The 25,459-nt window shown below is 41.9% G+C and overlaps 1 pseudogene; it reads left to right on the top strand.

Annotated features, from left to right (window-relative positions):
- The first annotated feature begins 15,038 nt into the window (after positions 1-15,038).
- LOC114624195 lies at positions 15,039-15,824 on the top strand (annotated as a pseudogene).
- The last annotated feature ends 9,635 nt before the right edge of the window (positions 15,825-25,459 follow it).

Below are 25,459 nucleotides of genomic sequence, written 5' to 3'. Positions count from 1 at the left end.
TATGTATACTATCATATCATTTGCAAATAGTGATACCTTGACTTCCTTCTTTCCAGTTTGTATCCCTTTGATCTCCTTTTGTTGTCTAATTGCTCTGGCTAGAACTTCAAGTACTATATTGAATAGAAAGGGGGAGAGTGGGCATTCTTGTCTAGTCCCTGATTTTAGTGAGATTGCTTCAAGTTTCTCTCCATTTATTTTGGTATTGGCTATTGGTTTGCTGTATATTGCTTTTATTATATTTAGGTATGAACCTTGAATTTCTGATCTCTCTAATACTTTTAGCATGAAGAGGTATTGTATTTTGTCAAAGGCCTTTTCAGCATCCAATGAGATGATTATGTGGGTTTTTTTCTTTGAATTTGTTTATATAGTGGACCTACATATACCACTCCTGGGCTTATACCCAAAAGATGCTCCAATATGTAAGAAGGACACATGCTCCACTCTGATATATGGCTTAGAACAGACCACACCAGACCAATCTGTTCCAAGTGGGGTTTATTCAGGAGATAGGGCAAAGATGGGGAGGGGGGAGAAGAAGAGGATGAAGATGGAAGAAGAGCGGAAGAGAGCAAGGTCAGTGGGTTCTGCCTGTTTTATATGGGCAGTGATATAGCCTCTTGCAGGTAAGGGTGGGAGGTAGCCAGGTGGATTCTGAGAATGTATGGCAGTCACCTTGGCAACGATGTGGGAGTCGCCTAGATGTGATATCACAGGGTTCGGAGCCTGATACCAACACACTCTATTCATAGCAGCCTTATTTATAATAGCCAGAAGCTGTAAACAACCCAGATGTCCCTTGACAGAGGAATGGATACAGAAAATATGGTACATTTACACAATGGATTACTACTACTCAGCTATTAAAAACAATGACTTCATGAAATTCTCAGGCAAATGGATGGAATTTGAAAATATCATCCTGAGTGAGGTAACCCAGTCACAAAAGAACACACATGGTATGTACTCACTGATAAGGGGATATTAGCCAAAAAGAAGCTCAGAATACCCACGATACAACTCACAGACCATATGAAACCCAAGAAGAAAAAAGACTACACCAAAGTGTGGATGCTACAGTTCTATTCAGAAAGGGGAAAAAATAATCTCTGGAAGTAGATGAAGTGAGATATCTGGGAGGGAGAGAGGAGGGGGAACTGGTTCAAATAGGGGAGGAGATGGGGAAGAAGTACAGAGGGTCATGAATTGGAAAGGCGGTATATAGCAGTGGGGGATGGGAAACTGGGAATAGCTACTAGAAAGTCCCAGATGACAGGGACCCAAGAGGTTCCCAGGACCCAACAGGGAGGACATTAGCTGAAATACCAAATAAAGAGGAGATAGAACCTGTAGAAAGCATATTCAGTGTATAGACAGGGCCCCTGTTGAGGGATGGGCTACCCATCCACCTAAAAAATATTTATCCTGAATTCCTCCACCTAAAAAATATTTATCCTGAATTCCTCCTGTCAAAAGGAAATGCAGAGACAAAGAGTGGAGCAGAGACTGAAGGAAAGGCCATCCAGAGACTGCCCCACCTAGGGATCCATCTCAATTGCAGATGTAAAGATTAGATAAGTAGAACTTCCTCCCACCTTGAGGAAATACCCAGTGGCCGAGAGACTTTCCATTGAGCTCAGGATCAGAGAATTTCAGGAATGCTGTGTCCCAGGAAATGACTCAGCCGAGGCAGAGGCGAGGGCTGACCCCTTACTTCCTCTTCTACATACCAAAGATATCTCCTCACCAGGGGATGCCAAGGAATGCAAAGGACAATGAGCCTCATTGATGGGAGATAACCAACTCATGCTGTTACCTAAAACCTATAGTCTGAAAAAATATAAAAAGTGAATGCCTTTGTTCTTCTGAGTAGCCTCTGCTCCGATTTCAGGATGACCCCAGTGCGCTGGTTGAATCAGTAAACCTCTTTCACATTGCATCGATCTCTGTCTCTGCCTCTTTGGAGGGAGACATCCTGGACTTAAGAACCAGTGCTCCGGGTCTTACACAGACACCAAACCCAGACACTATTGCTGATGCCAAAAAGCACTTGCTGACAGGAGCATGGTATAGCTGTCTCCTGAGAGCCTCTACCAGAGCCTGACCAATAGAGATGCAGATGCTTGCAGCCAAATGTCTGACTGAGAGTGGGGAAACCCCAATGGAGAAGTTAGAGCAAGAACTGAAGTTGCTGAAGGGGTTTGCAATCCCGTATGAAGAACAACAATATCAACAATCTATAACCCCTAGAGCTCCCAGGAACTAAACCACCAACCAAAGAGTACACATAGGGGCCATCCATGGGTCCAGCTGCATATGTAGCAGAGGATTGCCTTATCTTGCATCACTGGGAGGGGAGCCCCTTGGTTCTGTGGAGGCTCAATGACCCAGGATAGGGGAATGCTAGGGTGCTGAGGGAGGAGTGGGTGGGTGGGTGAGGGAGCACCCTCATAGAGGCAGGGAGGAGGGGGTAGGGGATAGGGGATTTGTGGAGGGGAAACTGGGAAGAAGGATAACATTTGAAATGTAAATAAATAAATAATAAAAAAATTAAAAAAATTAAAAAATAGAATGTGCCCACTCCTCATAATAATATAAGTAAAGGCTGCAATATAGAAAATATATAATAAGATTTCATATTTATACTAAAAAGAGAAATAGACTTGGAACAAATTTTTGTTCAAGGAAAGGCATTTAGGTCCAAGGATAAAGTCACAGGTGTGTAGTGTGGTAAGGCAAGGCCATGAAAAACTGTTGCTTTGAACTTATAATGAGCATATTATAACTAAACACCACTTTGAACTTAATATCAACATCTTTCTGTAACTCCCATTTGATGTAATATTTTATCTCTGAGGTAGTTTTCTAAAGAATTTTGTCTAAGTAGGTATCAAAAGACCAGAGAAAAGAAATAAAGTTGTTGTTTGAATAGTTTGGCTTGGGATGTTCTGTCTCATCCATCCATACATCCATCCATCCATCCATCCAACCATCCAACCATATGACTCATCTACTCATCTATCCATCTATCCACCCATCCATCCAAATGTATGTCTGTTTGTCTATATGTATGTGTGTGTGTACATATACATATACATATACATATACATATACATATACATATACATATACATATACATATACATATATATATATATATATATGTGACCCCCGCAGAGGGGAGACCCTCACTCAAGTCTCGACCACCCAGTAATCTGCTCGAGACACCATGAACTGGAGCAATAGCGAGGTTTATTCAGGCATGTGACAGCTAGCTGCCTGTCAATTCGTTTACTCATGCAGGAGCTGAATTGACCCCGACAGCCAGTTTGAGAGGGGTTTTAAAGTGAAAAACCACAAACCAGGGAATGGGGAGGGGGATGGGGGGTTGCTAAGGTGGCATAACATAAAAATAGCGGAACATTCCAAAGGAACCCAACCTACATGAGTCAGGGTCAGGTGAAAACTCTCTGTATGCTAATCTTTCTCAAGAATGTGGTCCTGCCCTGTTACTGCGGCCTTGCCCTGTCACTGTGGTTCCCAGCTTGGTTCCCAGCTTAGTTCCCAGCTTGGTTCCCAGCTTAGTTCCCAGCTTGGTTTCCAGCTTGGTTCCCAGCTAGCTCACTTGCATTCTTTCCTTTCTTTCCAGTTCCAGTAATGGTGACTGGTCTTTCCACATTCCTAACTTGCTTCATGGCTCGGTTTCTCAGAAAATTTTCCATGTACTTAGAAAGAAAGCCTAAAGAATATTTTATATGTCTAAAAAGGATTCTATAAAATGCATGAACATTTGTGTAGTTCATTGTTACAGATGGTCAGGCCCAGTCAGAGTTTGGGTATATAAACGTATATGTGTCTGTGAATATTTGCCTGTGTAAAGAATCTTAAGTCTTTTCCTTTCTGCTTCTGGTACACAAAGAGTCAACCAGTTTAGCCAGAGAGGTTTCTGCTGATTCACCAGAGAAAGGAGCACTAGCAATAAATCCTTTTACTTAATCCCCCCACTGTTTTACTTTGAGTTGCTAAATGCCAGAGACTGAAGTCTCTGTCCTCAGAGGAATTCAGGAAGTTCAACTACCACTGCAAAGTAACTTAGACAAAAAAAAGTTTTATTATAGAAAAGACAACCTTAAATATCTTGCAAGACCAAATCTTGTCCTGCGGACACTCTTCCTCCTCAGCCATCTTCAAGAGAGAACCAGATGAAAAACAACCAGAGTTGGTCCCTGGCAGAGGTGGAGGAGAGGCAGCAGGAGAATGGAGGCCCCCCTGGGATGGCAGGCAGAGGGCAGCTTGACTTGGCCCAGGGGCCTCAGCCACCAGGGAGGATGTGTGAGGGAAGGGAGCTGGGTGGGGGAAAGGAGCTTACATGTATGGTTCAGGAATCTGATGGAGGTGGAAGAGAGGCAGAGGAAGAATAGAGGTCTCACTGGGATGGTAAGCTGCTCAGGGCCAAAAAATTTATTCCTATGTTTAGTACAAGAAGAATGCAAAATATCGCGAAACAAAATCTTTCAACCAATCAAACGAATATTATACAGGGTAACACACAAAATCAAACTGAGCAATTCTAGCTAATTGGTCCCTTATGCCACATTTTTTTTTTCATTTCCTTATTCCATTCCTTATGAATGTAGGTGTTTGCTTTGAGTACTCCTACCATGTTGTGTAACTCTGTTATCTTACGCACCAATAATTTCTCTCGGTTCAGGAGTGTTTGATATATGCTCTGAAGTTGTTTCTCATTGTGTTCTGCTATCTCATTGATTTATCTAATTGTTTTAACAAATTTATCCATGTGGTCTTTCTCCAATTCAAAATCAAATTGTGCATCAGATGAGAAATAATGTTCTTCGGTAGTTTACTGTGGCTATTCTAGTCAGATTGTGTACTACCATCTGTGAACAATTATGTACTAGATAGCATTCTCTAGATATATTCCATTCTACATGATTATCATCAAGGTAGTTTCATTTAAAGAATCGCATCTAGCTATAGTTTCATTAATTACCCAGAATTTGTATAGTCTTTGACATATATGCCAAGGCTGTTTCTTCCATGTTTCTTATGGGTACATGTGGATATTCATATGTGTTGAGTTCTAGTCTGTAAGTTTGTTCCATAGGTGATGGGTTTATAAAAAGATCAAGAGAGGAGGGGTTATGTTTCATGGGTGGGTGGTGAGGTATGGGAGAAGGGGACGTCTCAGTGGTCCCATGGGGAGACATCCCTTCCCCCTGAGGGACCATTCACATGGCAGTATAGTATAAAATAGAGTTTATTCAGGGCACAAAGAGGGGAGTTAGGAGAGAGAGAGAGAGAGAGAGAGAGAGAGAGAGAGAGAGAGAGAGAGAATGGTCATGATGGTTGGGGAGGGAATGGGGAAGGGGCAAGGGGGCAGAATAGGAGCAAAAGGGCAAGAGAAGAACAAGAGAACAAGAGAGGGAGGAGGCAAGCAGCCCTTTTCATAGTAGGTCAGGCCTACATGGCTGTTGCCTGGTAACTGTGGGGTCAAGTTTAGACAGAATGCTAACCATATGGGTGTATGCTGGCATATGAAGTGATCAATTAGTATTGCTCAGGTTTCCTCCTCCTGTATGTACAATGTTTTATACAGTTTATATGTTTGTAGTATATTTTTACTCATATCTATTCTGTGTATTATCTAGAAACATTTGTACTAAGTTTAATTCTCTGTGCCTCCATTAATTTTTTGTATATGATAGAATTCTGCTTTTATAGGGTGAGCAATGGCTGCTGCTGTCCTCTGCCCATAATACCTCTGAGGATTGCTCTAGTCAAAGTAACTCCTACTGCTAATGTTTGTAGGTGTTTTTTCCCCATATTTATTAGGTGAGAATATTGTAGCTCATAAGAAAATACATCTGGGCAATGGGTTTTTGGGTGGCTGTAATGCCATTGAATAACTTTTAACTTGATGTGTTCAACTTTTGACAAGAATGACTAGTGCTGATGATGTTTTATCTGGTTCAATAAATGGAGCTGTTACTCATTTGGTTTACCAGGTGGTGGTATAATCCATCCTCTACGGTAGTAGACTGTTTTAAATTTAATCTGCATAGTATCATTATATTTTATATTACCTCTGACTATTATACATGGTGTATTCGAGTGTCATAATTGCCTGGTCATGAGCAAATAATAAATTATAGTACATGATTTGCTTTAGGTTTGTGGGCTGTCCAATTTGACATATTTATTTTTATATCCTGGATTGAGTAATAAATAAAAATATGATAAATTATCATGTCTAATTTTTGAGATGCCTTATTTTAAGATTTTAAGGCCTTGTATCCTGTACAAATTGTTTTCTCAAATAGAATTTTTTTCTGACCATGGGAAGCATTTATACCAGAAGCCTACTGCCCATTCTTGAGCGTTTCTTTTGACAAAGATATTCCGGTTTCCAGTATGTCTAAATATGCTGTATCATCTATTTGGATGTATTATATCTTAGAATATTCCTTTTATATTTTAGCATTGTTTTCACAAATTGTTCTTGGGGCTTATCCAAAAGAAAATAATTTTATTCCTTGTAATATTATACAAAGTTTGCAGAATGACTTGTAAATTGTTGGGAGTGACCTTGCTTAAACTTTAATGGTCTAAGTCAGCCATAGGCCTAAGTCAGCCATATGTGCCTACTGACACAAAGTCTTGGCCTCTGTGGGAAAGTACTAACCCTAGAACAGATAGCTAAGGATCTTATGGACAGGTAGCCTTGGTGGGAAAGTACTAGCCTAGATCAGAACAAATGAACAATAGATCTTATGGACAGGTAGCTTTGGTGGGAAAGTGATAGCTTAAGAACAAATGACCAATAGATCTTATAGACAGGTACCTAGTGACCTGTTCGACCCTGCTTCTTCTGTGAACTTTTCACCTAGCCAATATCCTGTTCTGGAGAACATCTGTACTCCCCCTGAGAACACCTGTACTCCCCAGAAGCAAAAAGACCCTACGTCATCCCCCTCCCCATATCCTGCTTCTATGTGTATATTACCCTGCATGGGAAAAATTAAAAATTGACAGCTTGATCAGACTTCCAGACTTGCTGTCCATTTCTTGCATGCCCTTGTCCCCCAGTTCTCTCTTCCAGGTCTTCTGATCCCAGTTCACTGCCCTGTGGGCCAGGGCAGTAAATATGGTATGTGTTGTCTCCAATATCCAAATAATCCTATAAGATGTTGTACTTCTGTTTTACTAGTTCATATTTTAAGCTATTCTAACTTACTTATGACTTCTGTAGGTATTTCTGGTCCTGTAGTAAACTGCATTAATATTTGTGAATGGTCTAAAAATCTGTGTGTTCTTAGTTTAAATTGTTTCCTTATTACATTTAATGTTAATAATTTTTCTCAGTCAAACTCCTTTAAAGGAATCAATTACCTCAGAAACTGTTCTGCAGTTTTAAAGTGGTCTTGCCAAATTAATTCTCATGTGTAGTGGTGTCCTCCGGAGCATCCTGTGGTGTAGCTACTTTGTTATATATAAAAACCACAGTATTCCTAATATTCTCACAAGCAGAATGAACTTATGGAAATTGTTCTATTTTGTGGCTGCTTAAAATTTTGTAAGGTCTAAAGATGGAAATGCGTATCTCCAGGTTAGACAGTCTAGGAGAGGATGTATATCAGCTAGAGCAGTGTCTAGGATTTGCTCTAAAGATTCATGCACTGCTAGATCTACTATCTTCTTAATTTTCCTCATCTCACATTCTGACAGCATTACCGTGTCTGCCCCTTTTCCCAGAGCTTTATCATATAGGATGCATCCCTCATTCTATTCTGGGCACATTCTTGTCTCAGCTGACTTATTTCTTGAGTGTGTGGTCTAATTTCTATTGGTTGCTCAAGCTATTCCTGATCGTTGTTACCAAATACTGTGAATCTTCTAGGTGTATCAACCTTGGAAGATGTCACTGGGGGAGATATGGCTGTCTTGGTTTTCATCACTATGGCAGGAATTTCTTTACTAGCTGCGTGCTCTAACAGTGACTCTGCTACTTGTGGATTTGTTAGAGGTATCTCAATCTCACTTCTTAAAATCAAGCTTTCCTTTTGGCATTATTTTTTGTTCCAAAGATTTCCTCTCTGTGGGATTTGTGGCATCTGGACTTACTTTCGTGGCTTTAAAACTATTAATTAGCTTCTTCGTTCTGCATATATGCTAGGGAGTGTAGTGCTAACTTTTAGGGCTTTTTTTAAATTGCTTTTTCCAATAATTTATCTGCCATTGTTATCAGTAATTTTAACGAGTCTTTCATGGGTTTCCCTGCACCTTCAGCTCTACCTACAGTTTAAGCAGCAGTTGGCTTCAAAGTGCTGATAATCCCTTTTCTTGCTGAGAGCTGAAAAGAATAAACCTTTTTGAGACCCCTAGCATATAGAGGCTGAAGCCAGGCCATCTGTGCTCCAGGAACTTAGCTGACTACAAAAGGGCAGAGCCAAGAATGCAGGTCATCTGGTTCATAGGCTTTGGGCTCTGGGTTCTAGGAACTGGTTGACCATAAAGAAAGTACCAGTAATCTGGGCTGTTCCAAGGACTGGCTGGCCACATGATAGATGATTAAACAAGATTAAATTCTTAAAAAATAAGTACACAGGATGTGTTTCCCACATGATGGAATGGCCTGGGGACCTTCCACTGTTTTTATGATACTGTCTGCTGATGTTCTTATGATTCCCCCTCACTCCCTGGATTGTACCCCCCCCCTAGTTTGTGGTTTTCTCCTTTAAATACCCCTTGCTCCCGAGCCTCGGGATCGACACTAGTCTTGGGAGTCTCGGCCTCAGTCGACTGATATCCTGAAATCCGGAAATAAAGCCTTTTGCTGTTTGCAGCAAGTTTGGTCTCTCACGTGATTCTGGATGGTCATAATCTCCTGTGGCTTGAGTTGGGGTCTCCCCACTCTGGGGGCCTTACAGAACCTCTGCTTTTAGTAGTTACAAGGGGCAAGTCACACTCTAGTGTTACATCATGGGTTATTACTTCATTCTTATCTGCTCCACACAGCTGACATGAGCTGGGTGCTCATCGCTGTAACATCCAACTCAGGCCTCATCTCCCTATTTCCATGCTCACTACAGTCGTGCTCAGGTCTGTGGAACTGAGGACCCTGTTACACACTGAGTGATAAAATTTTCACTAGGTATCACTGGGACCTAAGGTCTAAGGGTTTGAATGGGGCCTAAGACCTTCCTGAGGTACTCACAGGAGCATAAGGTCTTCTTTAATTTCACAGTAGAGTTGAAGGTTCGCTTCAGGTTCTTAGTGGAGCCTGAGGCCTTTGCTGGGTCTCACTAGGATCTAAGGCTTTTACAGGTTCTCTCTGGTACCTAAGGCACTCCCAAGATTCTTACTGGAGTCTAAATCCTTTCCATTAGTCTATGATTCTGCCACATTCTATTTGGCCTCTACAGTTTTCCACATGTTCTTACTGTGGGGTTTCCATCTAATCTATAATCAAAGGGCTTCACCAGGAACTTACTGAGCATTAAGATTTTTTCAAGTACTCAATAGGACCTAACCCCTTCCTCAGATTCTCAATGGGGTCTGATGCCATCCTGAGAATATGCATATGGCCTTCCCAGGTTCTCATTGGGACCTAAGATCTTCCCTCATGTCTTCTCCCTTGGGTCTAAGGACTTTGATAGGTTCTCACTGGTACCTAAGGGTTTACCTAGTTTGTCACTGGAGCCTAAGGCCTTCCCTTGGTCTCAGAAAGACCTAATCTCTTTCCCAGGTTCTTATGGGGTTCTAGGCCTACCTCAGTTTCTCACTGGGGACAAAGTTTTCTCCACATTCTCACTGGGTTTCAGACTTTCCCTGGGTTCTCTCTGTCTCTTAAGGCCTAATTTTCTAGGGTCTAAAACTTTCCTAGGATCTCACTTCACCTGAAGTCTTTGCAAGATTCTGACTGGGGCCTTATACCAGCAATAAGTACTCACAAGTCTCTAAGTCCTTCCAAGTGTTTTGCTGTGATCTGGGCCTTTTCAAGTTCACTGGGGCACAAGGCCTTCACCCATATAGCACTGGGACTTAATGCCTATCCAGGTTTCATTGTGGCCTAAAGCCTTTCCCAGTAGGTTCTAAGGTTATCCTCAGCATGTAGCTGCTAACTACGGGCTCCTCAAGGATTCACTGGGACCTAAGGCATCCTCTAAACATCACTGGGATCTAAGACCTTCTCTGTGTTTCATAGGTCTCTTGAACCTTCCCAGGTTCTCACCAGGACCTAAGGCTTTCTCAAAATACTCATAGGACCTATGGTCTTCCCCAAATTCTCACTGGGGTCTAAGACCAGCTTCAGAATACTACTGGGTCTTAGGGATTTCTCAGGACTCACTGGGGCCTACAATCTCCCTCTGGTTCTCACTATTCTTAGCTTTTACTTGCATTGCATTAGAGCCTCAGATATTTGCTCTTTTTTTTACTAGGACATGTGCCCTTCCCCAGATTCTCAGTGAGGCATAAACCTTTACCAGATGTTAATTGTGTATAAGGTCATTCTCAGAATATCAATATGGTAAGGCCTTCCCCCAAGTTTTCACTGAGGCCTAAGGCTTTATTCTACTTTGGTCCTGACTGGGTTTCTTAAGGCCTTCCCTGGGTGCTTATAGGGACTAAAGGCCTTCCAAGGTTTTCATTGTAGTCTGAGGCCTTCTTCAGATCTATAACTTGGCCCAAGGCCTCCTTAAGAATCTCACTGGAACCTAAGGGTTTCTCCATTGACCTATGTATTTCTACCATATATCAACAGCTCCTAAGGCATTTCTAGGATATATCATTTGGGTCTAAGGCTTCCTTTAAGTTCCTATTGCCTAAGGTATGAATATGTACACTCTCACTAGGTCCTGAAGCCTTTACTATGTACTCACAAAAGGCCAGGTCCTTCTCCAGTAACTATATCAGTTGTATAGAAACTTTTGTTAGGTACACACTAGGCCCCCAGGACTTTTTCAAGTATTCACTGGGCCTAAGGTTTTCCCTTGGATCTCATTCAGGTCTGAATTGTTCCTCAGGATCTCACTGCATCTTAAAGCCTTCTCCAGTACCTGCCTGGGACATAAGTCCTTTCCTGGTTCTTACTTGCACCCAAGGTTTTCCTCAGGTCCTCAGTGAGACCCCAAATTCTTATTGGGTCTTAAGGCCTTCCTCTGTTTTTTCATTAGTCCTAAGGATGTCTCTATATTCTCACTGGGCTCTATGGCCTTCCCCTGATTCTCACTCATGTCTATGGCTTTCCTGATGGTTTCTCTGTTATCTAAGGGATTTATACCCATTTTCACCAAGTCTTAAACTCTTGATTAGGATCTCCTAGGGGTACAATGTTTTCCTTGGGCTCAAATCCTTCTCCAGTATCTCACTGGGACTTGTTGCCTTCTCGTGATTTCACTCCACGCTTTCTCCAGGTATTTACAGAGGCCTAATACCTTTTTCCTGGTTCTCATTGAGGTGTAAGGTGGTCCCCATTGAGGTATAAGGTGGTCCCCGTTGAGATGTAATATGGTCCCCAGAATGTACCTGGGACCTTATGTCCTCTCACAGTCTCGCTGAATCATAATGACTTCCTAGGTTCAAAGTACATTCTTGTGTTTCACTGGTGCCTCAGACCTTTCCAGATCTCACTGAGATGATCTAGGGCCTTCCCCAATTATTCACTGGGTATTGTGAGCTAGAAGGTAAGTGTGCATAGTTGTTATAACAATGGCTGTATTTTCTTGTGCTTAGGGTCTTCACATAAAGTTTATACCCCAAGTTCCTAACTCTCAACCTCATCCTATCTACCCAAGCTGCTCACCTGCATGAGGTTTGTTTGCCAAACCTTGGGTTCTATCTCTCACTGTAGGCTCCCCCTCAAGAGAAAGAATTCCAGGGGAGACTCTCCAGCCACAGGGACAACCAACATAGTGTCTTACCAGTGTCTTCAGTAGTCTTGAAGGGGCAAAGTGACATACATTGCTCTTGATCTCTGCTTATATGTGGACAGGATGGCATTGTCTGTTTATGCAGGAACAGGTCTGGTTATCTTTAGTAAGTGATTTCACTTGCTTTTGGTTATCAGGAGCAGACTTGGGTGTAGTGAGGTTCCTGATTAAGCCTCATTAAAAGAGATTTTTTTAAAAAAAAAAATATACTTGTCATACTGAGGCAGGCCTTTGGCTTCAGTGATCTTCTTACTCATGATACTGGGACTTATGGCCTTCCTAAGATTCTAACTTGAATCTAAAGTTTTCATGAGATTCTCACTGAGATCTAAGCATTTTCCAAGCATTTCCTTGGGGACTAATGTGTTCTTCAGTACTCACTGGATCCCAAGGCTTTCCTAGGTTCTCATCTTGTCATAAGGCTTTTACCCTCTCATTCTTCACTAAGACCTTTTTAGGGTTTCGCTGAGACCCAGGGCCTTCCCCAGTACTCAGAGCTCTCTAGAGGCCTTCCTAAGATTATAATTCAGTCCTAAGGGCTTCTTAGGATCTCACTAGGACTTAAGTCCTTTTCCCTTAAGTTTTCTCAGTTCTAACATCCACAGGTTGTCCTGATAATTCTGGGTATGACCATCATCTGCTGGTCTTTGTTATATACTAACCATATAAACTAAAGTTTGTTTTCTAACAACCTTTGGTTTGCTTTTTCTACCTTCTGTCTCTACCTGAGTATTTTCCCATTTTAATATTTTAAGTCCCTCCCTTAAAGTCTGTGCCCATGCTCTGTATCTCTCCTTTTGTTGTTCATCCTCATCTAGTTCAAGATTCTGCTTCCACATTTTAATTATTGGAATTCTGATATTCTGATATCTATTTGATTTTGATCAATTTAAAAAGATTCTCCTCTAAGGCTTGCTTCCAATTCTCATTATTTTTTCTCTGCTGCTCAGTCTGATCTATAGATATCTCATCCTTAGTTGTAGCGCCTTCTCTATCTCCTGTTTCCAACCTTCATTTGACTCTCTTTGTCTTTATCTTGTCCTGTAAATTCCTGAACTTTTAATTCTAGTGTTTCCTCTAGACCCTATTTCCAAGTCTTAAATTTCTCTCTCTCTGTTGTTCATTTGATCTATAAATTCCTACATATTCTGTCCTAGGCCCTGCTTCGATAATTTCATTTTTTCTTTATGTTGTAGTTCTCATATTATAGTATCAACCTTATTTTGATTTACTATCGTTAGTAAATTATCCTCTAGGTTCTGCTTCTAATTTTTGTTGCTATCACTGTGTTGTTCAGTTTGATATATGAAATTCTGTATCTTTTGTTCTAGCATCTGTTCCAGCTCCTGTCTCCTTCATTTTCCCGTATTTTTTGTTGTATAAAATCTTTTAGTCTCTTTTTAAGACTCATAATTTTTTATCTAGGTCTCTGTCTTGTGAGAAGACATAGTAAACCAAGATACATAACATTGTAATAATGATGACTGGCAAGGTGTCAATTTCTTTTAAATCCTTCCCTTTCCATCTAGTCCAGAAAACCCAATGCTTTCTCCAGCTACTTGTGGTTCTCAGCTGAACCGGAGCTTCTTGTGCCTTTGTCTCCCTCTGGTGTTCGATTCAGGAAACTGCAGTAGTCTCCAGTTCTTTTATTTGCAGCTAGCTAGATGGACCTGCAGCACCTGTGCTTCTGGGCCATCTGTCTTTTTTGGGTTGCAGCTGACCACCTGTGTGCCAATCTCAGGCGGCAGCAGTGCAAGAAATCTGTAGAGCATGTCTGGCTGTTCTGTGTCCTGTTTAGACTTGGGGGATATGAAAAAGCAAGCACTGGGAAGGCTTGCTCAGGCAGAGATCCCAGATCAACTTGCTGTGCCTGTAAGAAAGCTTTGGAAAGTCAGCTGCCATTTTTTCAGCTGATAATCCTCATCTGTGAAGGCTGCTTCATAGGAAGTCCTGCCCCAGGGTCCTTGGTCCTTCTTTAGGCTCAGGGAACTACAACTACATTGTGACACTAGAGGTAGCTAAGTCCCAGTTTGGGGACAGATTGTTGCATCTGGCTGCCATTATTTGTATGAGGCTTAAGGAGGGAGCTTCTAAGTAGCTCTCTATAAACCTGTTAGACCAATTGGGTGTTTAATTTCCACCCTGCTGCAGTTTTAGAGCACAGCCCTAGTTGTTTGTATGGGGGAGGGTAGACTCTTATTTCAGGTTACTTGGGTTCTAAGTCCCAAGTTGGGAGCCAATTTGTTGCTGTAATTTCCAACCCCAATTAGTCCACATAAAAACATACAATCCAGTTATTGATTATAAGTTATATCTTAGATTGGGCATGTCTAACTCTACACTAACTTATTTCCCAGTTACAAGACCCTTGCTACTTGCTACCCCTGGCCAAGTATTTCAGGTCTTTCTCTGCTTCCTCCTCCCCTTCAGTCCTCTCTTCTCCTCCTCTTGTCCTCCTCTCTCTCCACCCACCATCACGCTCAAACCCTGAGTCTCATCTTTCCCCTCTACTCCTCAATCACAGGCTCTAGCTTTATTGATCAGTTTATATGGGGAGAAGGTTCACATGACATCACTTGAGTATGCGATGGACTGCTCCTTGGGGGCAACCCCTCTTGAGGAAGCACAATTAACATCAGAATACAATAAGCATTAGAACAACCCACAACAGTACTGGATCATTTAAATGATTATACTGGTTACACTAACTTTGGTTTAAGATCTTACCCAAAGATACAATGAAGTCTAAGGCTTTCCCTCAGGTTCTCACTGGGACCTCAGGGCTTCACATGTTATCACTGCTGTCTACAGCTTTCCAAAGTTGTTTCTGAGTCTTAAATGCCTGGCACAAGTTCTCACTGGGGCCTATGCCCAGGGTTTCAAATGGGCCTAATTTTTTTTCTTAAGTTCTCATGGACTCTAGAAAGCCATCATCAGATTTTCACTGGGTCTGAAGACTTTCCTCATGTTCTCATTGTGACCTATAGCATTCCAGAGGTTCTCAGTGTGGTTAAATGCCTTCTTTAAAGTCTTATTGAGAGAGGCATTGTTGGCACGCTTGGCGGCAGCTGCTGTTTGGGTAAGATGTTAGAGCAAGAAGAAAATGGCTTATTTGAAATACCAGATTATGAACACACAGAGGACGAAACTTTTCCTCCCTTCCCACCTCCGGCCTCTCCAGAGAGAGATCCTGCAGAAGGCGAACCCGATGAAGGATCAGGGAGTGGAGCACCTGTTCCTGTCCCACCAAAGAGAACAGTTAAAAGGAATCTACCTAAGCTAGATGCTACAAGATTGACTTCAGAGATAAGGCATGTGTTTGATAAGACGAAATTCAAAGGGAAAGGTCATGAGGCTGAAGACTTGAAAACGCTAATCAGACACATGGTGCACTGGGCACACAGGCTATTTCCCAAACTGCAATTTGAAGATTTTATTGACAGAGTTGAAAACCTAGGAAATAAAAAGGAGGTTCGGACCTGTTTAAAACGAATTCGACTTGATCTGCCTATTGTGCATGAAGTTGAGGAAACTAACAGCCTCGATGTAACTGCTGCTGGATTTGATCCCTTTCTGACAAGTTCATCTGACAGCAAGGAGTCTGCTTCTGAATCAAGTAGAAGCCTAACAGAAGAGCAGCAACAGAGAATTGAGAGAAATAAACTGCTGGCCTTGGGAAGAAGGCAGGCAAAGCTACTGAGTAATAGCCAGTCCCTAGAAAATGACGTGACAGTTGTGGAGAGCAGTACTGGTGAGGGTCAAGAAGAGTCAAGTGGATTAGACAGAGACACTGCTGATGGCCCACATGATGTTCCTTCTGCCAGTGCACATGAAGAGGAGACACTGCCGGACCCTCCTAACTTAGACTAATCCAGAACTGTTACAGTCGTCAACCCTCTACAACAGAATCCTGCAAGTTTGGAGTTATTTGTAGTTTTTTCTACTTTGTGTAAATCCTTAAGTCTTAAGACTTCTGTGGATTCCCGCTTAAAATAAAGTGACTATTTAAATTGTTTCCTACTTATTTTAGTAAGTCTATTTATTATTTGAGGTGTCCTGTATAAGTCTGACTTTATAAGCTGTTTTGTAGTTTGCATTGAATTCTCACTGAATTGGGTAATGATTTAAAATGTAAATATGCACTGACTATTAGGTCGGTTTTATAAAGAAATAAATTATTTTGTAAGCAACTCTCAAAAAAAAAAAGGCTTATTGAGACCTTCTGCCTTCCCTAAGTTCCTTTTGGAACATACAGGAACTTACAGATTCTCACTGTGCCTAAGGCTTTAGGCAAGTTCTAATTGTAATCTAAGGCCTTCCTAAAAAACTCAAAAAGCACAAAGGACTTTCCAGGGTTCTATATGGATCCTAAGCCTTTTCACAGGTTGACACTGACATCTAAGGCTTTCCATGGTTCTTACTGTTGTCTAAGAGCTTCCACAGGATCTCACTGGCACCTAAGGACTTCCCAGGTGGTCAATGGGGTCTAAGGCCTTTCAGCCTTCCCTATGTTCTCACTGGGTCATAAAGCCTTGCCAAGATTCTCATTGAAGCCAAATGCTTCTCCAGGTACTCAATGGTACCTAAAATATAAGATCTTTCTCTGGGTTATAAAGCCTTGCCCAAATACTCGTCAGGGACTAAGATATTATTTTTAGGTTTCACTACACCTAAGTGAATTCTCCAAATTCACATTTTGGCACAAGGCCTGGTACATAGACTCATTAAAGCCTTAGGCTTTCCTCAGCTTTTAACTTTTGCCTAAAACCCTCTCCAGCATCTTGCTTTTTAGGCCTCCTCCACATTACAACTGTGATCTAAGCCCTTCTCTAAAGTATCATTGAGGCCTAAGGACTTATCTAGGGTCTCACTGAGGTCTTTCCCTGATTTTTTGCTGAGGAATAAAGTCTTCCCAAGTTGTCAGCAGAGCCTATGACTTTTATAGAATCTTACTGGTGTACACCTTCAGAAGACTCTTACAGGGAACCAAGGCCTGGAGACTAAGGCCTTTCCCTTGTGGTAGTTTGAATATGTTTGGGCCATGAGAAATAGCTCTATTAGGAGGTGTGGCTTTATTGGATCAGGGGCAACCTTGTTAGAGAAAGTTTGTTACTGTGGAGGTGGGGCTTTAAGGTCTCATATACAGGCCTAAGTCTGGCCAATATGATCAAGATTTTTTTTTCCAGGTTGCCTTCAGGCCAAGATGCAGAATTCTCAAATCCTCCCATGCCATGCCTGCCTGGACACTGCCACAGTTCCCCACTGATAATGGACTGAACCTCAGAAGTCGTAGCCAGCCCTACTTAAATGTTGTTCTTGAGAAGAGTTGCTTTTGTCATGGTATCTCTTCATAGCAATGCAAACACATTGGTGTAATGGGAAATTTTCCCCACAAGTTGGGAGGAGCTAATGTGGGAGGAGTAAGGAGAGGAAGAGGAGAAGAAGAGGAGGAGTAAGGAGAGGAAGAGCAAAGGAGAGCAGAGATGTAGGAGGATAGAGAATCACACTTGGACCAAGAGTAGTCCTGGGTAACAACTTGTATCTAGGTTAGTTAATTGGGAAACATCTCTAATTATGTGAGCATCCTGTTTATTGAGCATTACCAAACAAATATATAAAGCCTTTGGTTAATCATTAAGTACTAGAGTCTAATTCCTACTGGGTACCGCATGGATGACGGGATGGTCTGGGCTCAGCCTAACCTTGTGGAGACAGCATGGAAGATTGGCAGAGCCATCTCCAATGCTGGCATCTTATGGGTGGCAGGGCCGGTGTCTCTGACTGCCTGAGCAGATTGCCTGAGCTGAACAGGGGCAGTATCCTACCTCTGCTCATGGCCACAGGCCTAGGCTAGTTGGGAACATGGCAGCTGATTAAGAAAAGCCAGATTGAATGCAGCCAATTTTAAATATCTCCCATAACAAAGTGACGACCAATATCTGGAACGAATTCACTAGAATTTTAAGTCTATTTCACCTGAGAGTAAAAGTTGTATTTTTTTTTTTAAAAAAAGAAAGTGAGTGAGTAAGCACTGAGATAAGTCACATGATTCCTAGCATGGGAACCCTGAACAAAAAACTGCAGCTGAACTCCCTTGTCGTGGGGAAATGCAGGTTGCTTTTTGTTAGGAAAAGTAGAAAGTAGCTGACTCTAGAGTAGAGAGTACAGTATCTGTGAATTAAAATTGAGATTATTTGTTTCTAAGATAGATTTAGAAACAGTTTTGTCTGATTCACGTGGTTAATCTTGCCTGTGGTTCAGAACAAAGATAGGTAGAGAAAATTTGTCTGTGGCTCTAGGCACAGAACCACAGACAGACAGGTATACTTTTAACCAAGACAGCTAAATAAATAAGCCTCCATTGTGGAGCAGTTACTGATTTAAGTATAAAGTTAAAATATAGGGATTATTTGCTTTTAGGAAAGATTTATAAACAGATTTGTCTGAATCATGTAGGGATTATCGCTGTGGTTTGGAACTTAGATAGAGAAAATTGTCACTGGCTCTAGAGTAAAGAGTACAAGCTGCTCTGGAGTACAGAGCCAAACAGATAGATGGTATAAATAAAAAAACTGTTCTAGGTAGAGGGCCAAACAGACAGTGTAAACATGTATATTCAGATGATATAAAGTTATATTGCCTCACAGGAGACTCGAGTTCTATCTAACGTGCGCCCCACAGGAATTCTGAGTTCATTTCCTGCTTGGCAAAATAAGGAAGGCCTAAAGAATAGGCACATATAGTATTTTAGTTATTAAGTTGATTTTATTTTCAAGATGAGTGTGATTTTCAGTTTTGTGGTTATATTTTTCCTCTGGGAAAGAGGTCAGGATAAAGGTTTTTCTGGTTATTGTCTCAAAGATATGCTGTTTTGGGAAAAAGATTTTGTCTGTGTTTTCAGAAGAGACGATTAAGATATTTCTACCTCCCAGAATTATATGGATTAGACATGACAGAGGCAGGCTGCCAGAAGACTAGATTCCAGAATTCAAACAAAAAATTATCTTGATACTAAAATTTGTTTTGAGAATTATATATTGCAGAATACATAGCACGTACACAGGTGTATCTACTCATCAAGCAAGCTGAGCAGACCTGCTCAAACCTCTGATGTCCTGGAATTTCAGCTGGATACAGTGAAGACACAGACGTCAGAGACTTACCAATTTACCCTTCTCCCTACCCCTTTACAATATCTCAATGCCCAAATTCAGCTTGAAGAAGTTAAGAGTCGGCATCCTTATTCCTTGGGTTTGGGGACTGAGGTGGTTAATATTAGGCTGCCCTTCTAGGCAAAAGTAATGGTTTTATTGGAACAGGGAGGAATAGCTAGAATTGATTACATAGCCATAACCTATTGGTAGAAATCTGTATGATTGTTATTAAGCTGAAGTTATAATTTCTTAAATGGTGCAAAATTTATTTTTATTTCAAATTCAAGGGTTTCATTGGTATATTTTCTTCTATTAAGTCAAAATTGGTAGGTACAAGGCTTAGACTCAGTCCTTCTTTAATTTTTTTTAACTGATCTGAGATGGTTTGCCTGTGAGTTAAGGGCCTATAGCAAATTCATGGCTCTGAGTTTACTGTTAGGGTATTTTCTAGATTTTAATTAGAAATAGCTGAAAGGAGTTAATGGACAACTGTCCATATTGCTTTACATAGTTAGTTGGTTTTCAAAAACATCAGAAGTACACAGAATTGACGTTACAAACATTTCTGTATTAATGTTAATTTTTATTAGAGACCTGTCTGCTCCTGACAGCTTCCCTGTCTTGGATGCTAAGAAGAAACTGGACATCTTTGGAGTTGTGGTGAGACAGCCACTAGGTAAGAATTGCCTCTTTTCATCTACAGACAAGATACTGTCTGGAAGAAGGACACACTTGCAGAATAGTCGATTGATTATATCTGCCAAGACAGAGTGATCAGCCCTTAAAAATTCTGCCTTACTAGGTCTGTCAGATGATCCTGGGCCAGAAGGCTGAAGACCAGATGCTCCAATATTTTGAAGTAAGGGACTGTCCAGGTATTCAGCAGTCTCTATAAATTGGATAAGTTTGAAGCTATGCTTTGTGCTTCCCATATCTTCAGTTAATTCAGTCATTCTGGATTTCTGATAGGGTTGAAGACTTATAGTCTCATAGCCAACCCAGGCCATTTACTTTGGGAGAGCGATTTTGAGAGGATGGTTTTCAGCTGACATTCATCCTGAAACCAGGACATAAGCCAGAACTAAGTCTTTTAGTTAGGAGAGATGACAGAGGTTCTGTTTAGTTAACAAAAATGATGGACTGGGTATTAGGTCTATCTTGTACCTTACTGATACAAAAAAAGCGTGATATGTAGTGGGAAATTTTCCCTGCAAGTTGGGAGGAGCTACGGTGGAAGGAGTAAGGAGAGGAAGAGGACGAGGAAGGAGAGAAAGAGGAGAAGGAAGACGAGGAGCAAAGGAGAGCAGAGATGTAGGAGGATGGAGAATCATGCCTGGACCGAGAATAGTCCTGGGTAACAACTTGTATCTAGGTTAGTTAATTGGGAAACACCTCTAATTATGTGAGCATCTTGTTTATTGAGCATTACCAAACATATAAAGCCTATGGTTAATAATTAAGCATTAGAGTCTAATTCCTACAAGGTATCACGTGGATGGCGGGATGGTCTGGGCTCAGCCCAACCTTGTGGAGACAGTGTGGAAGATTGGCAGAGCCATCTCCAATGCTGGCATCTCATGGGTGGTAGAGCTGGAGTTTCTGGCTGGTTGTTTCTAGCTGTGGTTCGCCTGTGGTCTCTGGTCACTTCCAGCTGTGGAACGCTTGGCTTCAGGCTCCAGAGCGTGGCAGCTTGAGCTAGGCAGAGCCACCACTGCATAGATAGTCCGCCCAAAAAAAACCCGTCATTTTAAATATTAATAGCAACACATTGGTCTTAGCTTTGCCCACATTATTTGTAAAAACTCAAGAAAATACTCGGAATACTTAGAGTCTCAGTGGAGCCTAAAGTTTTTTCCTTGTTCTCACAGATTTTATGTGGTTATTGATAGGTTCCTCATTGGGTCTGAAGCCTTTCCCCATGTCCTTATTGTAGCCTAAAATATTCTTCAGGTTCTCACTGGGGCCTAGGCCTCCTCCAGGTTCTAACTGCAATCTAAGGCATAGGCCTTCTCCAATTGCTCATTGAGTCTTATGGCATTCTCCATGTTCCCACTAGGGCCTAAAACCTTCTATAGTACTCAACAGGTACTAAGGGCTTACCAGGGTGTCACTGGTGTCAAATGCCTTCCTCAAGTTCTTACTGGCATCTGAAGCCATTGACAGAATATCATTAGGGCCTCAGATTTTCCAGATTCTCACTGGGACCTAAGATTTCCCTACCCCCATGTCTCCTATGGGCCTAAAAACTTTACTAACTTCTCACTGGTACCTAAGGATATACCTAGTTTATAACTGGGGCCTAAGGTCTTGCCTAGGTCTCACTGAGATGTAATACCTTACCAGGTTTGTACTAGGTACCAGGCCTACCCCAGTTTCTCACTGGGGACTAAGGTTTCTCCACATTCTTGCTGGGGTCTTGAGCTTTTTCTGGTTGCTCTCTATATCTTAACTCCTAATTCTGTAGGGTCTAAGGGCTTCCCTATGATCTCATGGGGCCACAGGACTTTTCTGGTTCTGATTAGGAACATATACCAGCTCTAAGTACTCACAATATCACAAGGAAAGCTTAAAGACTTGGTGAGAATATGTGGATAGCTCTGAGATCCTTGGAAAAATCTTGGGAAAGCCAGACAAGAATCAGGGGAAGGCCTTAGGTCCCAGTTTGAAAACTGAGAAAGCCTTATAGCCAGTTAAAAATGGGAAAGGCCTTAGGTCCCAGTGAATACATTGGAAAGCCTGGAATGCCTTGGGTCCCAGTGAGATACTGGAGAGGGGTTTCAGATGTAGTGAGATTTTGGGAAAAGCTTTAGGCATGACAGAAAGCATAGAGAAAACATTAGGTCCAATGAATACTTGGGAAAGTCCTGGGTGCCCAGTGTGATCCTAGCAAATCTTTCTCTACAACTGAGATACTGAGATACTGGAGAAGGCCCCTGAGATCATGTGTAGTAAAGGCTTTATGAGCCAGTCAAAATGCAGGTAAATCCTTAGGCACCACAGAGAACCTGGAGAAAGCTTTAGACCCTAATGAGAACCTGAAAAAAAGCCTTAAGTGGTGTTGAGATACTGTAGAAATCCATAGGTCCCTAATGAAAGCTTTAGGTTTCAGTGACAAACTGGGGAAGGCCTTGGGTCCCATTATAAACCTGGAGAAGGCCTTAGACAACAGTGAAAAGGTGGAATACCTAAATACCTGGGGAAGGCCTTAAGACCCAGTTAGAACCTAGATAGAATAACACCTTAGGTTCCAGTGATAACCTGAGGGAATTGATAGTTATATGCTGAGTGTCAGGGGCAGCCCTGCTTATACACTGAAGGCCTAAAATCAGCAATAGGCCTAAGTCAGCTTGCTAACACAAAGTCTTGGGTCTCCGTGGAAAAACACTGAAACAGATAGCTATAAGATATTGTAAACAGGCAGCTTTGGTAGAAATTTACCAGCCTGGATAAGAACAAGTAGTCATAGGTCTTGTGGATAGTCATAGGCCTTGGGTAGCCTTGGTGGATAGTACCCACATAGATAAGGACAAGTGAATCATAGGCAGAGTCATAGTGACCTGTCCCCTGAACCTTCATCCAGCCAATACTCTGCTCTGGAAAATATCTGTACTCCTCCTGAACACCTATGCTCCTGCATCATCCTCTTCCCCACATCCTGCCTTTTTGTGTATATAACTCCTGTATGAAAAAGTAAAAATTATGGTTTGCCTATAGACAAGCCGTCATTCTTTATGTCTGCCTGTTTCCCCATTCTCTCTTTCAGGTGATCTCCCCGGACCCCTGTTCAATGCCCTGCTGGACGGGACAGCTGAGAATGGCCTTAGACACCATGGAGAAGATAGTGAAGGTCTAGGCCTTACTGAGAATCTGGGGGAAAGCACAGGTCTCAGTAAAAACCAGAAAAACTCTGAGGCTCCAATGAGGTTCATAGAAAGGCTTAGAATAGTGAGGACCAGAAGGAGGTCTTATGGCCCAGTGAAAATAAAGAAGACCTTATGACCCAGTAGTATTCTGAAGACGGTCTTACACCACAGTGAGAATTTGGAGAAGGCAAACTAGTCAAACAAACCCTAACTCCCCAAGGTATTCGCCTTCATGTGGTATCTTAACCAAAGCTTGTGTCTATTTTTGAATTATAGACTCCAGTTCAAAGGTCAGTATCCCAGGAGAGATCCTCCAGCCACAGATAAGATAAATATGGTGTCTCTTCAATTTTGGGAAAGGCTTAGATCCTGATGAGAACTTGGGAAGGCCTGAGACACCTGAAACACAGGGAAGACTTAGATCCTAGTGAGATTTTGGGGAAAGCCTTCTGTACCAGGGAGACCAGGAGAACACCTTAGGTACCAGTTTCACTAGGGAAAACCTTAGACCCTAATGGTGAAGGCTTTAGGCTTCAGTAAAACCTGGCAAGGCATTATGTCCCAGTGATATACTGGGGAAGGCACTGTCCCTGAAAAGATGTCAGATCACACAAAAAAATGGAATATAATGGTTTTCTTGGTTTTCACTTGGGCTCAAGTCCTTCTCCTGTATTTTCCTGGGTCCTAATGCTTTTCCATGACTTGACTAGGGCCCAAAGTTTTCCCTACATATTTACAGGGACCTAATAACTTCTCAGATTTTTCTGAAGTATAAGGTGGTCCCCAGAATGTAACTGGGACCTAATGACCTCTCACAGTCACACTGGGGCCTAATGACTTCCCCAGGTTCAAACTAGATTCTAAAGACTTCCCTGTGTCTCACTGGAACCTTAGGCCATCCTAAGACATCACTGAGACTTAAGGCCTTCCCCAGTTATTTGCTGGGTATTGTGATCTAGAAGGTATCCATGCACAGTTACTATAACAAAAGTTGTATATTCTTATGCTGAGGGTCTTCACATAAGTTTATATCCCAAGTTCTTAACTAAGGTACTAACCCTATCTCTCCAAGCTGCTCACCTGCATGAGGTATCTTAGCCAAAGCTCGGGTCCATTGTCTCATGGTAGGCTCCAATTCAAGGGTCAGGGTGCCAGGAGAGACTCTCCAGCCACAGGGCAGATCAACATGGTGTCTATTCCAGTGTCTTCAGCAGACCTATAGAGGCAAAGTAATATGCATTATATACTGCCAAGTTGGCAGGGTAGCATTGTCTGCTCCTGTAGTAGCATATCCAGTTATCTTCAGTATGTGATGTCACTGGTTTTTAATTATCAGATGCTTCCTTGGGTATAGTGGTGTTCCTGATTAAGCATTTTAACCTCGTGATTTTGCATTTTGAAATTATGCTTGTCATACTGAGAAAGTCCTTTGACTTCAGTGAGAATCACTGGCTGGCTGTAGGCCCTTGTGAAAATTTGGGACTGCCACAAAGCTGACCAACATTGAAAAGGTAGGCCTAGGATAATTGTGATGAACTTAAGAGTGTGAACTTTCTGTGAAGAACCTCAGCATAATAGAATGTAACTTTTGTTACAAGTATAAGTACCTACTTTATTCCTCATGAGACTTACTGGTGTTTAAGGCCTTCCCAAGATTCTAACTTGAATCTAAGGTTTTCCTGAGATTCTCACACAGGTCTAAGCATTTCTCCAGGATTTCTTGTGGTCTATGTCTTCTTGAGTACTCACTGGGGCCCAAGGTCTTTCCAATATTCACACTGGGACCTAAGGCCTTCTCCAGGTTCTTACTGTGTCATAGACCTTTACCCTCTCACTAGTCACTAAGACCGTTTTAAGGTTTCACTTGGACCCAGGGCCTTCTCCTGGTACTCTGAATTCTACAGAGGCCTTCCTCAGGTTCTAATTAGGGCCTAACGACTTCTCAGGGTCTCCCTGAGACCTAAGACCTTCCCCTATATCTCACTTGAGCCTAAGGACTTTCTAAAGTTCTCATTGGCACTCAAAGCCTTACCTAGTTAGTACATTACAGGGCATAAGGCCTTCCCTGGTTCTCAACGGAAGTCTGTGTTTTAATGCTTTTGCTATTATCTCACTGGGGTCTAATGTTGTCCCAGGTACTTACTGGGCCCCAAAGCCTTCTTTAGTGCCTCACTGGGACCAAGGCCTTCCAGAGTACTTACTAGACCCTAAGGACTTTTCCAGGTTCTTGATATAAGGCTGTCCCTAGTGCTAATCTTACAGTGAATTCCACTAGGTCCTTCCAGGAATATAGCAAAGGCTTACATCATGACCTGCCACCTCTACCATAAATGTCAGTGATGGGCTTCATATAAAAAGACTGACCACCACTACAGCTTGGCTCACTCTGTGTTCCATGTGTTCTTTTTCTCATCTTGTCCTCCTCTTACTTTCTCACATATTCTCTCTCTCTCTCTCTCTCTCTCTCTCTCTCTCTCTCTCTCTCTCT

This window comes from Grammomys surdaster, unplaced genomic scaffold, assembly GCF_004785775.1.
Source record: "Grammomys surdaster isolate TR1022 unplaced genomic scaffold, NIH_TR_1.0 205, whole genome shotgun sequence".
Taxonomy (NCBI): domain Eukaryota; kingdom Metazoa; phylum Chordata; class Mammalia; order Rodentia; family Muridae; genus Grammomys; species Grammomys surdaster.
Note: the sequence above shows the minus strand (reverse complement) of the source record. Positions and strands in the feature narration are given on the sequence as shown.